General features: G+C 40.6%; 1 long non-coding RNA gene across 1 annotated transcript in view; it reads left to right on the top strand.

Annotated features, from left to right (window-relative positions):
* The window catches only part of LOC126819142 (uncharacterized), a 47,205-nt gene that overhangs the window by 21,988 nt on the left and 7,547 nt on the right, over positions 1-17,670 (top strand). The window contains exons 2-3 of the long non-coding RNA XR_007679516.2: positions 4,971-5,042; positions 13,501-13,551. This is a non-coding gene — a long non-coding RNA (uncharacterized LOC126819142). The remainder of the gene's footprint in view (positions 1-4,970; positions 5,043-13,500; positions 13,552-17,670) is intronic.

Here is a 17,670-nt window from a genome sequence, read left to right as displayed (position 1 = left end):
TTATAAAATATGTGATAGAACTGGTTAAATACATCCCAAATATAAATTTAACACAGAGATCATTGCTACGGGAGATGTGTAACAAGCACGTGAAGAAACGGGAAGTGACGCCAAACATGACAAACACGAGTTATCCTACTATATAACTGATTGAAGCAACGAGCGATAATAGACACGCGATCGAATTTCATTTCACTGATAATTCAGTTGAAGATGAAAAGCTATTATCTGAGACGGTGAGAGGATATCTGACAATTCAAAAAAAGAATTGGCTGTCATTAGATAATAGATAAGGAACAAATTAGAAAAAGTCCGTGCATTACCATGATTTTATTAAGAACAGAATGAATAAAAACGGGGGAATGCACGGGATTTTTCTATTTTTCTCGTTTTCCCTTATCTAGTGACAGCCAATTCTATTTTTGAATTGTGAGTTACCCTCTCACCGCCCCATATAATAACTTTTCAACTTCAACGGAATTATCAGTGAAATGAAATTCGATCGTTTGTCTGTTATCGCTTGTTACATCAGTCAGATACATAGAAACATAGAAGGATAACTCGTGTTTGTCATGTTTTGCGTCACTTTCCGTTTTTTCACGTGCTTGTTACACATCTACCGCAGCAATGATCTCTGTGTTAAAATCATATTTGGAATGTATTTAACCAGTTTTATTACATATGTAATTATGACTGACACCAATATTGTCCTTTAAATGCCACGTCATTGTTTGTTTGTATTGTGATTGACAAGGACGGTATTTTTTTCATTATCGAGATTGTTTTTGCAAGATAGACATGATGATTCCCACTTCAAATTTAAAACAAAAACATGATTATTGTATGTCTGGTATTTCGTCAGATTTTGACAGCGGAGAGCTAGGCTCCCACTAATAGTTAATGCAAGGGCTCCCCCTTCTGCTAATTGTTTACTCTTGCTTTGTGGGATTGGATGGCTGAATGGTTAGCACGTGCGCGGCTGTATCATAAAGTCTGCCATTGAGTCAACTGGCGTGGTTTCGAATCCCCGGTTGTACGTGACAAGGAGTAGGGTCGCCTGTCCAACCTCGTGGGTTTTCTTCTGGCCCTCCGGTTTCCTCCCACTGTTTAAGACCCCTACGCGCAAGCGAATTATGGAAATAAAATTTAACCATATGTTAATCCCGAAATAACCTAGTTTGTGTCGAGTAGACGTTAAACTCTCTCTCTCACTCTCTCCCTCTCTCTCTCTCTTCTCTCCCTCTCTCTTTCTCTCTTCAGTAACAATAATCGATTTCATTCATTTGTTTCACTTTCGATTTCTACATTACGTTATTACGGATCCACCAGTACGCTCTCTCCCTCTCTGGGGATCACGTTGCTAAGTGGGTAAGACGCTGGCTCGCTAGCCTGGAGGTCGGGTGTTCGATCCCTGCATTGGCCGAGAAAGTTCATCCAGATTTTCCGGCGTGGTTCCCCCTTGTCAGTGATGAAGGACGGAGGGCCTGACAAGGACAGCTGTCTAGTCCTTCGGATGAGACGAAAAACCGAGGCCCCGTGTATATATTGGAATGCACGTAAAAGATCCCCTGGCAGTTGGAATTCGATATAAGAGTAGACGATAGTGCCGCTGCCCGGGCAAAATTTCCCTCAGAGCACACTGTATGGCGTATGCCCGTCTTCATTAGCCCAGTATAGGAGCAGAACAGTAGGACGTTAAACCCCATTTCATTTCATTTTTCTCCCCCTCTCTCTCTCAGTTCGCGTGTTTACTCCTGCACGCTCATATTCGTAACAGATCAATGCTGTTAATACGAAAACATGTAAACACATATTAGCATGTGATAATATACAAGACACTCATTACCATAGTCCGGAAGATACAAGTGAAATGTAATCCCCGTGATCTGTCGTCGCCATTAACAAATGTAATCCAGTGATTAATTTGGATTATGGCACGCTACAGACGGATGACACATCACGGAATACATGTCATGAATCAGTAATTTGTGTTGAGTGTCATTATCGTGCTCCCAAGAGGGGAGGGTAAATCCACCCTAATTGTCTTAACGCATCGTAGAAGGATATGCACTAATACAGCTGGAGCCACGGTGGACCAGTGACTAAGCTGCTGAATCAGTCGGGATTTTTTCAACCTACATGTAGTTTCCCCTGGTGTATGAACAACGTCTAGTTGGTTGAAGGTTTTGAGCAAACGTAAATAATCCCTTGGCAGTTGTAATTCGATTTGGAGTTGTTGGAGACGACGCGTTCCAGTCTGCATTAGCCTGGTAGGCGCAAAAATGCAGGACGTTAAAATGAATCCATGAATCCAAGAATCCTATGAAATGAAATGAGGTTTAACGTTCTACTGTTCTGCCCCGATTTGGCTATTGAAGACGGGCTTACGTCATACAGTCTACTCTTGTATCGAATTTCAACTACCAAGGGATCTTTTACGTGCACACCAATGTGTATACGGGACCTCGGTTGTTCGTAACACCCGAACGACTAGACAACTGTCCTGGTCAGGCCTTTCATCCTGCATCACTGACAAGGAGAAACTTTGTTGGAAAAACCCGATGAACCACCTCGGCCAACACCGAGATCGAAACCGCCAGCAACTTACTCACTTAGCCACCGTAGCAACCATGAATCCTGTAATATAAAGCCACCTCTCTGTGTCAAGTATTGTATAATTATTGTAGGATGAAAGTTTGTCGAAATTCTATAATTGAAATAATGGGTGTCTGTGAAAACGAATTAAAGGTCGTTCCTTGCCTGACCCTTTCGCCCTGCTCCACTGACACGTGCGAAACCAAGCTGGAAATCTCGGGATCGAACCCAGACTACCCGGTTCGTGAGCTACCGTGGCGCCTGTCCTATAGAAAAATCTTTTAAAAAATCCGATCGAGTAATTCGCACTGTAACCTAATTTAAAATGCAAAACTTGGAATCCGATGAACAATATTATTCTTATTTTTATACTTTCGACGGCCTACACTACACGAAGATCTGACCGGTTGTAGCGGTAGGTTAGACATTTAATTACCCAAACAGCATTGATGTTACTAGTGGATTACCCACATTTCCGTGAAAAACACGCCTAAAGCTCGCCGTAACAGACCGTTTCATTGGCTAATCTCTCACACCATTCAGAACATGTCAATGATAACAACTCTTCCAGATCCTAGTGTAGTAATGACATGTAAAAACGAAATTTTGAACTATAAAAAACGAAACGAAATAGGATCTGTGTTTTAATCAGATTGAATACTATCAAGTTTTAAAATCATTCAACAGAGATTTACAGAAGATTGTGAATCGACGGAAATTACTATACTTTTTACAAGATTTGGACGTCCAGGGAGTTTACTTTTATGTGACCTTTTACTCGCAAAAATTTTATTCGGGGCTTAAATCCTCTTAAAAATAGAATGTTTTATCTTCATCATTCATTAAATAATTTAACAGAGTGCCCTAGTGACCCAGCTTGTTGCCATAGAAATGCAAACATCACTAAAACTGAGAAATTTCTAATTAGCTAAAGACAAAACTGCCGTAACAGGTGCGTACAAAGAATCATTAAGAAATCTTTGTAAGTCTAAGAAACTTCTAAACCGGCAAATCTGATTTATTTCCTGTGTTGATATATATGTATACAAATTCTCATAAAGATATTTTTAACAGTTTAGGAGATATGCCAAATCCTAGACGAAATGGTGGGCGAACGGACGAAGCACATTCCTCCTATAATTATATTCTGAGCGGGACAATATGAGAGAGAGAGAAATGGGGTTTAACGTCCACTCGACACAAACTAGGTCATTTCGGGACTAACATATGGTTTAATTTTATTTCCATAATTCGCTTGCGCGTAGGGTCTTTAGCAGTGGGAGGAAACCGGGCGACCCGGAGAAAACCCACGAGGTTGGACAGGCGACCCTACTCCTTGTCACGTACAACTCAATGACAGGCCTTATGATACAGCACGCACGTGCTAACCATTCGACCATCCACACCCCCGGGACAATAGGAACATGGTTACTGCAATAATTGATCATGGTGTGTTATATAATATTATAACCAGAGCAATTGATCATGGTGTAATATATAATATTATTATAACCAGAACTACTACTTACTTAGACTCGAATTGACTCAAAATTCTATGATATATTATTTGAACTCAAAAATATAATATACACCCATAAATTATAATTTGATATACTACAATAACTCACGAATAACATATACATGTAAATCCATATATTATAATCTGATATACATATATTATAATCTGATATACAAAAATTATAATCTGATATACATAGATTATAATCTGATATACATAAATTATAATCTGATATACATAAATTATAATCTGATATACATTTGAATTATAATCTGATATACATAGATTATAATCTGATATACATAAATTATAATCTGATATACATTTGAATTATAATCTGATATACATAAATTATAATCTGATATACATAGATTACAATCTGATATACATATGAATTATAATCTGATATACTAAAATAGTTATATACTAATACCATATTATATCCATGTGAACTATAATCTGATATACTAAAATAACTCTTAGTTATATAATAATGCCATATATACATATGAATTAAAATATAATATACTAAAATAACTCTTAGTTATGTAATACTTACATTTAGTTATAAAGTATAGTCTAATATACTAAAATAACATTTAGTTATATAATAATAACATTTGGTTATATAATAATAATATTTAGTTATATAATAATAATATTTAGTTATATTATAATAATAACATTTAGTTATATAATAATAACATTTAGTTATAAATTATTGTGTAATGTACTAAAATCTCTTATTTACATCCAGGTTTATCATTTATATAATAATAACATTTAGTTATATAATAATAACATTTAGTTATAAAGTATAGTCTAATGTTATAAAATATCTCTTATTTATTTCCAGGTTTATCATTTGCACGTTCATTATCATCGCTTGAAGACAGTTACTGGTTGGATAACATCGATAAAAGAAATTGTAAGTATTGGAGTATATCAATTGTTTTACAGTTCTAGAATTATTGAATTTACGATGTTAATCTTTCGTGAGAGGGAAGTAACATGCGAGGAGGAGGGGCGAGCTGTAAGGGTTCGAATTCCGGCGTAGGCCGCAAAGTGCATTAGGATTTTTCGAGATACATATCCGGGGTAACGCACGTGAGGCTGAGAAGGAAACCGAGGCCCAACCAACGTACACACCGGAGTGAATGTTCATAGAAGAACCCTTGACAAAAGTAGGCCAAAATACCGCTGCCTGGGCATAATGTTCCTCATACCACACCGCTACTTCCCAGGTGGTGCAAGAGGTCAACCATATTAAGAGATCTAGTTGTTAATAAGTCACATGACTCGAATGGGTTATTTGAGAACTTGTAAGAATTATCCATATTGTTGGAAAGGGGTGAGGGTTGGATGGCCGAATGGTTTGTGGGTGCGCGTTGTATCATAACGTCTGTCATTGAGTCAACTGGCGTGGTTTTGATGCCTCTGTTATACGCGACAAGGAGTAGGATCGCCAGTCCAACCTCGTGGGTTTTCTCCGAGTCCTCCAGTTTCTTCCCACTGCTAAAGATAAGAGAATACTTATCGCGAAACGTTGTGCTTGTATAAAATAAACCATATACAACTGTGTTAGTCTTTGGAATGATTCCAACAGCTAAATGTCACTAAAAGATTATGTAAAGTATTTTGTTGAATATTGCATGTCACATGCAATTATCTGCTGTCTTTAATTGGTCAAAATGTTTTATTAAACGATTGGTGAGAAAAATGTTTTATTTAAAATTGATTGTTCTGAATGCATTATACATCGTTTGTCTAAACTATGTAGAAATAAGGGGATCACGGGGGCTAAGTGGGTAAGACGCTGGCTCGCTAGCCTGGAGGTCGGGTGTTCGATCCCTGCATTGACCGAGAAAGTTCATCCAGATTTTCCGGCGTGATGCAGGACGGAGGGCCTGACAAGGACAGCTGTCTAGTCATTCGGATGAGACGAAAAACCAAGGTCCTGTGTACACATTGGCGAGCACGTAAAAGATCACTTGGCAGTTGAAATTCGATATAAGAGTAGGCCGTAGTGCCGCTGCCCGGGCAAAATTTCCCTCATAGCACACTGTATGGCGTATGCCCGTCTTCATTAGCCCAGTTTAGGAGCAGAACAGTAGGACGTTAAACCATTTCATTTCATTTCGGATTGTCTTTTTCGAGGTTAACATATTTTTCACGCAGTATGGGGTGTGCATATCCGGCAAGATAAGACGTGAATGACGTTTGTGAATAGTTTCATTAGCTTAACATATTTTTCACGCAGTATGGGACGTGCAAATCTTGCACGATAAGCCATGGGTGGCTTTAATAGTTGATGATTTTGTCAATAGCTGAAACCTAACAAATGATATGAAATGGGGTTTAAGAGAGAGAAATTGGGTTTAACGTCCACTCGGAACAAACTAGGTCATTTCGGGACCAAGATATGATTCAAATTTATTTCAATAATTCTCATGCGCGTAGGGGGTCTTCAGCAGCGGGAGAAAACCGGAGGCCCCGGAGAAAACCACGGGGTTGGACAGGCGACCCTACTCCTTGTCAAGTACATCCAGGGAATCGAAACCACGCCAGTTAAATCAACGACAGACCTTATAATACAACGCACACGCGCTAACCCCGAAATGGGGTTAAACTACTGATCGAAGACGTGTATAAATCATGAGAATCGTTTTGCCCTGAACGCGGAGCTATGGAACTTTCCACGACTGCGGAGCTACCGAACCTGTCATAGGATACCACTGGTACACACGTGACCTCGATATTTTGCCCTGATTGCCGAGCTACGGAACTTTCCACAGTATACCACTGGTATTTTGTCCGATTCGAATGACCGGATGTGTTTCCTTGTCAGTTTTCTGCCTTGCAACACTGACTATGGGAAAACTAAGTCGGGAAATTACACACAACCTTTTCGGCCAAGACGTGGATCAAACCCCTGGTTAAGAAGTTAGCGCCACATCTACTGGGCCAATCTGGCCCCCCAAAATTAAACAGCTTTATATCGCTAATTCTGGTCGACCAGCAACGTCATGCAAACAGTCTTTGTGTTGCTAGTTCTGTTTCCACCAGCCAGCAACGTTATGCAAATAGTCTTTAGTTGGCTAGTTCTTGTTCCGCCAGCTTGCAACGTCATGAAAACAGTCTTATGTTGCTGGTTCCACAAGCCAGCAACATCACGAAAACAGTCCGCCAGCCAACAACGTCATGGAAACAGTCTTTATGCTGCTAGGTTTTGTTCCGCCAGCCAGCAACGTTATGAAAACAGTCTTTGTATTGCTAGATCTGGTTCCGCCAGACACCAACCTTATGAAAACAGTCTTGATGCTACTAGTTCTGGATCCGCCAGCAGCGTCATGAAAACAGGCTAAATCTATTTGTTAAGGACAGCTCAATTTTTGTCAAGGTCGCTGAGATGTAAATAGCTTAGGGTAAGCATTAGGGCTAGGTCCAGGGTAAGGGTTAGCGTTAGCCCTGTCTACATCTCGTGATCCTGGCCTTTTTAAGAAACCTAACCCATAAAAACAGTCTTTATGCTGCTAGTTCATATATAGCTGTAAGTTAACTGCCCCCTTTAATAGGAATATCTAGTTACCCATTCAATAATCCTACAATCATTAAATACGCATAGAAAACCTAGCGTGTTTTTTTTTTAATTAGCAGAGCAATTTAAATACCTTGTTGGACAAGATTATCAAATGACGATTTTATTACCGTAAATTGGCAGTGTCACGTAGAGTGGTCTCTAGCTTCGTATTGCGTGATAATCTGTATCCATAACCAGCATCAACTGCTTCAATCGATACATAATCACTTGTTTCGCTTGTAACAAAGACTCACAAAGGGTGAAAGTGATAATATGTATTTATTTATGGACAAGATGAAAGGTCGTGAATAGTTGACGACTCTCCGTGACGATATCCTGGTGTAGGCGTTTATCATCAATGGAATGACTCGTTCATTTTAATTGATTAATTAAGGCTATTGTTTAATATGGAATGTAAAGTGAGAATTTCTATTAATTCCGAATTTGTTAATAGCCAATATTTTACTATATGAGCGAGAGAGAGAAAATAGAAATGAAATGAATTGAAATCGGGTTTAACGTCCTACGGTTCTGCTCCTAACCTGGGCTAATGAAGACGGGCATACGCCATACAGTGTGCTATGAGGGAAATTTTGCCCGGACAGCGGCACTACGCCCTACTCTTATATCAAATTCCAAGGGATCTTTTACGTGCACCCCAAAGTGTACACTGGACCTCGGTTTTTCGTCCCATCCGAACGACTAGACAGCTTTCCTTGTCAGGGATAGAGAGAATAGAGAGTAGGCCGTAGCGCCGCTGTTCAGGCAAAATGTCCCTCATAGCAAACTGTATAGCGTATACCCGTCTTCATTAGCCCATTTCATTTATTTTTCATAAATACAGAGATAGAGAGAGAGAGAGAGAGAGAGAGAGAGAGGGAGAGAGAGAGAGAGGGGGGGGTAAAGTCTATTCGACACAAACTAGGTCATTTCGGAACTAACATATGGATCAATTTTATTTCAATAATTCGCTTGCGCGTATGGGTCTTTAGCAGTGAGAGGAAACCGGGGAACCGGAGAAACCCCACGAGGTTGGACAGGTGACCCTACTCCTTATCAGGCACAACCGGGGAATCAAAACCACGCCAGTTGCAATAAAATTGAACCATGTGTCAGTTTGTGTCGAGTGGACGTTAACCCCCACCCTCTCTCTTTCTCTATCTCTCTCTCTCTCTTATAATGTACTAGCAGGATACCCGGCTTCGCTCGGGGGTCATAACTCCGAAACCGGAAGTGGTAGACTAACGCCACCTGGCCTATGTTACTCCACGGTCCGAGCTACCCCTATACCCCAAATTTCAGACTCGGGGCAGACCTAGTGTAGCCGCCAACCCCGAACAGACTTCGCTCGGGGGTCGTAACTCCGAAACCGGAAGTGGTAGACTAACGCCACCTGGCCTATGTTACTCCCAGGTCCGAGCTACCTCTATACCCCAAATTTCAGACTCGGGGCAGACGTAGTGTAGCCGCCAACCCCGAACAGACCGGCTTCGCTCGGGGGTCATAACTCCGAAACCGGAAGTGGTAGACTAACGCCACCTGACCTATGTTACTTCCCGGTCCGAGCTACCCCTATACCCCAAATTTCAGACTCGGGGCAGATGTAGCCGCCAACCCCGAACAGACAGACTTCGCTCGGGGGTCATAACTCCGAAACCGGAAGTGGTAGACTAACTCCACTTGGTCTATGTTACTCCCCGGTCCGAGCTACCCCTATACCCCAAATTTCAGACTCGGGGCAGACCTAGTGTAGCCACCAACCCCGAACAGACCGGCTTCGCTCGGGGGTCATAACTCCAAAACCGGAAGTGGTAGACTAACGCCACCTGGCCTATGTTACTCCCCGGTCCGAGCTACCCCTATACCCCAAATTTCAGACTCGGGGCAGACCTAGTGTAGCCGCCAACCCCGAACAGACAGACAGACAGACAAACGACAGTCACAAATATATATATAAGATAATGTTAGATGGATAACTAACTAACCTAATCCGTATGACGTGTGAACACGACGTCCTTGCGTCGCCGTTGACACGTCGTAAAAGTGGCGCCATAGTCTAAAATTTCAATAAATTATCAAGTTTTCTACGCAAAATATAACTTTCCTTTAGAATGAAGACGGTGGTGGGACTAATATTAAAATTTTCTGAGATAAATTTTCACAAACCTCGTAAAGCGTAGGTTGTCAGAGAAAGATGCATAGTCACGTTTTGTCATTGGGGGGCGTGGTTATCAGTGCTCTAAGCCTACGTCCATGGTGCATCATATCCTCCAAATATTGGCTTACCGTTAACCAAGATACATTTAAGACTTGGTTAACATGCAAACTCCTTAACGACACGATTGGTGTTAATGTTGCTTGGGTGAATTCGTCTCTGAAACCTTGCTTTAAGCAATTACACACAGCGACTTGCCAAATCACCCAGAGAGATTTTTACCCTTCGAAGCCATTAATATGATTCAAATTAACTTCTATGGATATCATCAGACAGAAATATTGATGAAGCGATTCTTAAAACGTAAATTTTACCTCCAGTTCGCAATATTAAATAAAGTGGAAAGTTAATTGAGTATAACGTGAAATTTATAGGCAAGCATCATTAAAAAAAATGTCGGGTACGACTCCAGTTATAAATAAACAGTCTGCGTTTGCACCCTAGATGGGGGGTGGGGGGTGAATGGCTGAATGGTTAGCGTGCGCGCGCTGTATCATACAGTCTGTCATTGAGTCGCCTGGCGTGGTTTCGAATCCCCGGTTGTACGTGGCAAGGAGTAGGGTCGCCTGTCCAACCTCGTGGGTTTTCTCCGGGTCCTCCGGTTTCCTCCCACTGCTAAAGACCCTTACGCGCATGCGAATGATTGAAATAAAATTAAACCATATGTTAGTCCCGAAATGACCTAGTTTGTGTCGAGTGGACGTTAAACCCCATTTCTCTCTCTCTGCTAAGGTCGCGATAAGTTAACTTTACTGAGAAGTCGAATATTTCATTCCATCTCATTTCCGTTGTATCTATGACAGATTGGCTAATCAAAACACGACGGGGAAGAGTTTTTCTAACATTCTATTGCATGGGCCAAAGCTTTACAATGGAAGGTCTCATGCGTACCAAAGTGAAACTCATCCAAGAACTTTTGATCCTCTCTCTCTCTCTCTCTCTCTCTCTCCCTCTAGCACCCTAGATGAAAGCGGACGTTAAGATCCATAAGAAGAACTGGAAATAATCAATCTGATTAATACACAGATCCTATTTCGTTTCGTTTTTTATAGTTCAAAATTTTGTTTTACTTGTCTTTACTACACTAGGATCTGGAAGAATTGTTATATAACAGGCGTTCTGATTCATGTGAGGGATTAGCCATTGAAACGGTCTGTTATAGCGAGTTATTGGAGTGAGTTGCACGGAACAGTGGGTATCTCAGTAGAAACATCAACGCTGATTGGTAAATCGAATGTCTGACGTCATACGGTCAAAAGCCGCTCGTGCGACCCTTGGCGCGACCTTCCACTACAACCGGTCAGATGTTCATGTAGTAGATGACATCCAAAGTATAAAAAAAACGAAACGAAATATAGATCTGTATTTGAATCAGAATGCAGTGCACGTGGGAAGAACTGGAAATGATCGGACTAGCATCGTGTGACAATATCGGTGTCTGTCGACAAACAGCCCCGCGTCTGTTCACGAAGTAGACGGCTCTCCCAATCTGTTTCACAGAGAATTACGAGTCTAGTAATATATCTCTGTCAAAGATGACTGCCTTGACACGTGCCGTCACAGCACGCGGCGTCAATCATTGGCTGAATGGCGCCTGCATTGTTTACATAAGACGTTACTGCTTCGGAGAGAATGCTGCATTTTAGTCATTTTAATACCCATTTACACTAAATAGGAAATAATTTTTACCTACAAATACGTCAAACGCCTTTATTTATTTTTCCAATACATAAAAAAAATGTTTTAGAATTTAATTTGTCGCAGGAAAAAAGTTAATATTACTGGCTCATTAAGCCGCATCGATGTCATCCTTATCAGTGATTGTAGCGGCCTAGCAAATATTCACTGCGGATCAGTGTGCGGCTCTCCGTGTGCGGAATGGGCGGTGTCTTTTACAGAAGCTACCCCATATCCGTTCGGGAGGGTTGGATAGCCGAATGGTTAACGTGTACGCGTTGTATCATAAGATCTGTCATTGAGTCAACTGACGTGGTTTCGATACCTGGTTAAACGTGATAAGGAGTGGGGTCGCCTGTCAAACCTCCTGCGTTTTCGCCGTGTCCTACCTAAATATCCCTACTCGCAAGCGAAGTTTGAATTCAACTGAACCATGTGTTAGTCCCTAAATGACATAGTTTGTGTCGAGTGGACGTTAAAGCCCTTTTTTGGAAATAAAAACAAATAACAAGGTATAGGACAGTATACAGACGGATCTCTCTCCATGTCTGGGGACCCACGGTGACTAAGTGGGTAAGACGCTGGCTTGCTCGCCTGGAGGTCGCGTGTTCGATCCCTGCATTGGCCGAGAAAGTTCATCGGGATGTTCCGACGTGGTTTCCACTTGTCAGTGATGCAGGACGGAGGGCCTGCCAAGAACAATTGTCTAGTCGTTCGGATCGTACAAAAAACCAAAGTCTCGTGTACACGTTGGCGTGCACGTAAAAGATCCCTTGGCAGTTAGAATTCGATATAAGAGTAGACTGTAGCGCCGCTGCCCGGGCGAAAATTTCTCTCTTAGCACACTATGGCGTATGCCCGTCTTCAATAAACCAGTCGGAGCAGAACAGTAGGACGTTAAACCACATTTTATTTCTCTCCAAGTTTGGATGCAATATAATTTAAACACATGCCTGACGTAAAGGTAAAATCCACCCACGGCCAATTAGCAATTAATTTTATTACCGACAAATGGTACTGATGAGTCTTTAAAGGACCAATTTCAGATAGTTCAAACAATTATATATTTGGTCACATTCCGTTATATTAGCTCTTGTGTGTAGCTCTTTTAAAAAAGAAAACAAAATGCGCACACAAACATTACTTCCAGCACGATGTCTTATGTCTTTACATCGACTGTGAGATAGGATTTTACACTGACCTAATAGGCTGGATAGGTTTATGGCGCCAAGAAGCTAAACAACGGGGAAGGTTGTGTTGTTTGGAGTAGACGATTTGTTCTTGAAGAGAATCAAAATCGTTTAATCCGGGACAATGTACAAAGTTCCGAACCTTTCGGGACATTTTGAAGGGGTTCACGAGGACGCACTTTCATACGCACTTTTCCTAATTAATTTACTTTTTGGAGTTTCATTTTGGTGGTAAAATGTAAACTCAGCTTGAAACAGATCTAGCATAAGTGGTCTCTTTTTTGAGTTTATTTGCACTGGCATGTCTTCAAGAGTACTTGGAAAATGTATGGCATTGATCCTTCTTTAAACACTTCTTGAAAGTTAAATTTGCCTTAAGAACAAATTATTTCGTAATGTATTTTGTACTTCGCTCGTTTATTTTGAACCCAGAGAGTCTTTCTCTCTCTCTCTCTCTCTCTCTCTCTCTGTCTGACACAAACAATAGCAGTTGGAATTCGATTTAAGAGTATGCCATAGTGCCGCTGCCCGGGCAAAATTTCCCACTAATAGCACACTGTATGGCGTATGCCCGTCTTCATTAGACCAGTCGGGGGAGAACAGTAGGACGTTAAACCCCATTTCATTTTATTTCATTTATTTACTTTTGTACATATCTGGAAGTCCCAAAAATATATAATAATTGCCATTTTATTGAATTTTTATTTTTTCTTTATATTTGCAGCATGGTGGAGCAAAAAATCAGTAGGCGATTTTAATACGATATCACAACCAGGTATGTAGTTTAGTATTTACGTTGTATATTGTCAGGCCGGTTGAGTAGATCAGGCCGGTTGGGTAGAACAGGCCGAACGGGTTCGAGATCAGGTCGGTAGGGTAGATCAGGCCGAACGGGTTCGCGATCAGTCCGGTTGGGTAGAACCGGTCGATTGTAGAGATCAGATTGCTTGGCGTGAAGATCAAAAAGGCTGGGGAGGACATCAGAATGGTTGGGGAGTAGATCCGGCCAGTTGGATAGAGCAGACCAGTTGGTTAGGCCGGTTAGGTAGTTCAGTTTGGTTGGGTGGAAGGTCAGGCCGGTTAGGTAGTTCAGATCGGCTGGGTTGGCGGTCAGGCCGATTAGTTAGATTAGTCCGGTTGTTTAGGAGGTCAGGCCCGTTAGGTAGATCAGGTCAGTTTGGGTGTGTGTGTGGGGGAGGGGGTCAGGCCGGTTAATTTGCACAGGTCGGGTGGGGAGGAGATCAGGCCGCCTGGGAGATCTATCCAGTTAGTTAGTTCAGGTCGGTTGGGGAGGAGATTGTGTTTATTGGACCCGTATGTAATGTTCGCAGACCATCTTACTATAATCTCGTCCATTTCTATAATTTGAAATTTGGGTGTGACCCACGCTCGAAATGCTTACGTAAAACACATTTTTCACATGTAGACTAGTAATACCTTTACATTAGCACTTTGTATTGCTTCCCCAACCAATTTTCTTTCTAAATGAGTCCATTGTGTTAATAAGGCATCCATTTAAAACCCTGGTTGCTAAAGCTGCCACTAACTTGTCTAATTAATAAATGAGAATAGTTCAAGCGATGTTATATAAGTTCTGTTTTATATAAAAGCCCTATAGATGATTGGTGTAATCTGTATATACAACAGTGATTAATGGCCGCTGAAAGGTTTTTCTCTTCTCACCACAATAGTTACAATTTTTTTTTTTAAAGATACATTATGGGAGATTAGATAAAGAGCTGGCAGTTCTCGCTATAATAGTTAAAAACTAGATAATGTAAAGGGAATTTGCTGAAATTTTTGGCCTAGCCTCGATCATCATTTCTAAAATCGTTACGATAAAAAAAACATAGTCTCGATTATCCATTTTTTGATTTAATCAGAAGCAGCAGACCGGGTTCTAACCCAGTTAATATTGCAGGCTATTCATATTACGTTATGTGGCACCTATTATATAGCAGCAATCCCTAATATGAGATCTGTATCTGAAATAACTTGATTTAAAGATACATTATGGGAGATTAGATAAAGAGCTGGCAGTTCTCACTATAATAGTTAAAAACTAGATAATGTAAATAGAATATGCTGAATTTAGCGATTAAATTTTAGGCCTAGCCTCGATCATCATTACTAAATTCGTCACAACAGTTCTCGCTATTATAGTTTCATCACTACTAAAGTCGGTACGATAAAAAAAACAAAGTTTCGATTATCCATTTTGACGTTAAATCATCCTTCACAAAATCTATTGAAGTTCAAATTCAGTAAATATATCAGGCCAGCGATGACATTGAGAGTTGATTATGGTATGGATAAGTTAATTAATGTCTTATTAATAATTTAGAAGAAAGGCCTGCAATAGGCAGAGTTAGCGCTTGCATAATGTATGTTTAATGAACAAGACTAAGCGGTGTATTATTACAGGGCGAATAGCTCTATTTTTTGAAACCTCAAATGAAATTGAAATGGGGTTTAAAGTCCTACTATTCTGCTCCTATGCTGGGCTAAAGTGTGCTATGAGGGAAATTTTGCCCGGGCAGCGACACTATCGCCTACTCTTATAGCGAATTCCAACTGTCAAGGGATCTTTTACGTGCATTCCAATGTATACACGGGACCTCGGTTTTTCGTATCATCCGAAGGACTAGACAGTGTCCTTGTCAGGCCCTCCGTCCTGCATCACTGACAAGGGGGAACCACGCCGGAAAATCTGGATGAACTTTCTCGGCCAATGCAGGGATCGAACACCCGACCTCCAGGCTAGCGAGCCAGCGTCTTACCCACTTAGCCTCGTGATCCCCCTTTTGAAATCTCAAACTAGACGAAAATGGTTTTAAAAGCACACATTAATTTAATATAAGTATATATAAAGTGACTCACATTCAATTGTTAAATATTTTATTGTAATTTCTAATCAATTAGGTTTGGTGAAACGCGCGAACAGTCCAAATTGAACGGCAGTCATGTGAACCTGCTTAATCCATTCTAAACGGGTTTTTTGGGGTGGGTGGGGTGGGGGGTCTCTGTGTTTTGTGAATCAGCCAATTCTAATTCTCATTTTTACTTTTGAATATTATGGATTGTATTGAGTTAGAGTTGGGGACCACAGTGGCTAAGTGGGTAAGACGCTGGCTCGCTAGCCTGGAGATCAGATCGCGTGTTCGATCCCTGCATTGGCCGAGAAAGTTCATAAGGATTTTTCGACGTGGTTTCCACTTGTCAGTGGTGCAGGACGGAGGTCCTGACAAGGACAGTTGTCTAGTATTTCGGAAGGGACGAAAAAAACGCGGTCGCGTGTATGCATTGGCATGCAAGTAAAGATTCCTTGGCAGTTGGAATTCGATATAAGAGTAGGCGAAAGTGTCGCTGCCCGGGCAAAATTTCCCTCATAGCATGCATGTAAAAGATACCTTGGTAGTTGGAATGCGATATAACAAAATTCCCTCATAGCACACTGTAAAGCGTATGCCCGTTTCACTAGCCCAGTTCGGAGCAGAACAGTAGGACGTTAAACCCCATTTCATTTCATTACCTTTAATGTGTTTACTACAGAAAACGCGTCAGTCCATATCAAATCCCTAGCTTTCGGAACAAAAGACCTCCATCAACGGAAACCCTTTAATCATTGAATTTAATCTACACAGAATTCCATTTGTCATTATGATTTGTGTGTTATCTTTCATTAAACCTGTAGTTAGGTATTATCAAAAACATCCCTTTTAATTAAATTGGTATAGTAATCTTACTGTGGTGTATTCGAGTTATTGACCTGGTCTATATGATAGACTGTGGTATATATTAAAGGGTGTGGAGCTCTAACTCAATATAATCCACGGTCTTCGACATTATAAGACTGAGAGAGAGTGAGAAAGAGAGAGAGAGAGAGAGGTGTTTAACGTCCACTCGACTTAAACAGGTCATTTCGGGACTAAGAAATGGTACAATTTTATTTCAATAATTCGATTGCGCGTAGGGGTCTTTAGCAGTGGAAGAAAACCCTCGAGGTTGGACTCCTTGTCACGTACAACCGGGGAATCGAAACCACGCCAGTTGACTCAATGACAGATCTTATGATAGAGCGCGCACGTGCTAACCATTCGTACAACCTCCCACCGACATTATAAACCCGAATTATTGGTCAGGGGCTCCTGATATATGATAATTAAACTACAATTTCAATTTTAAAATGGGTACACGACGTCGTGGACTCTATACTCTCGAGCATCATTTGTAATGGGGTGTCTTGATGAACGAGGCAAAATGTCAGTTTTACAAAATGAATGTAAATCAGTTTATATACACTCATAAAACATTAAAGCGATAATTTCATATTTTCTAAGGAAGTCAAAACATAATTATTTCTATGTCTTTTGCTCAATAGGTTGTCAAATCACGATTATACGATCATAGGTATTATTCTCCCACTTAAAAATCCTTTGACCCCGGAAATAAGAACACAATTAGCTCCCTTGTTTTTCTATTCCCCCCACCATGGAAAAGCTATCTTCAAACGTTTGAATTTGAAGTTGAAAATGATATTTTTGCCAATTTCTCAACTGGCAATAGTGAATCATAGGATTAATAGGATTATTCTTTAACAAGGTAGGACTGTTTATAGATACCATCTATTTTAAGGCTTTATTTAATACATTTTAAAAATATAACTTAAAAATATGAAATAACAACTTTAATATATGCTCTTGTTTTACGTTCATTTTAGTTTCCAAAGAATAGAGACTTAGCTCCTTTAATATGAGTCTAATTAGCGGCCTTGAAAACCGCCATTTTAACTAGAATATCAATAAATGAAAATCGTACCCTGTTAATGAACTACATAGTTATTACTTCTTTATGTCTGTTCATGCCATTTCTCTATCAATAATCCTATCTATCT

Source organism: Patella vulgata, chromosome 4, assembly GCF_932274485.2.
Source record: "Patella vulgata chromosome 4, xgPatVulg1.2, whole genome shotgun sequence".
Classification (NCBI taxonomy): Eukaryota; Metazoa; Mollusca; class Gastropoda; family Patellidae; genus Patella; species Patella vulgata.
The sequence above is the reverse complement of the archived record's forward strand: the minus strand, read 5'-3'. Positions and strand labels throughout refer to the sequence as shown.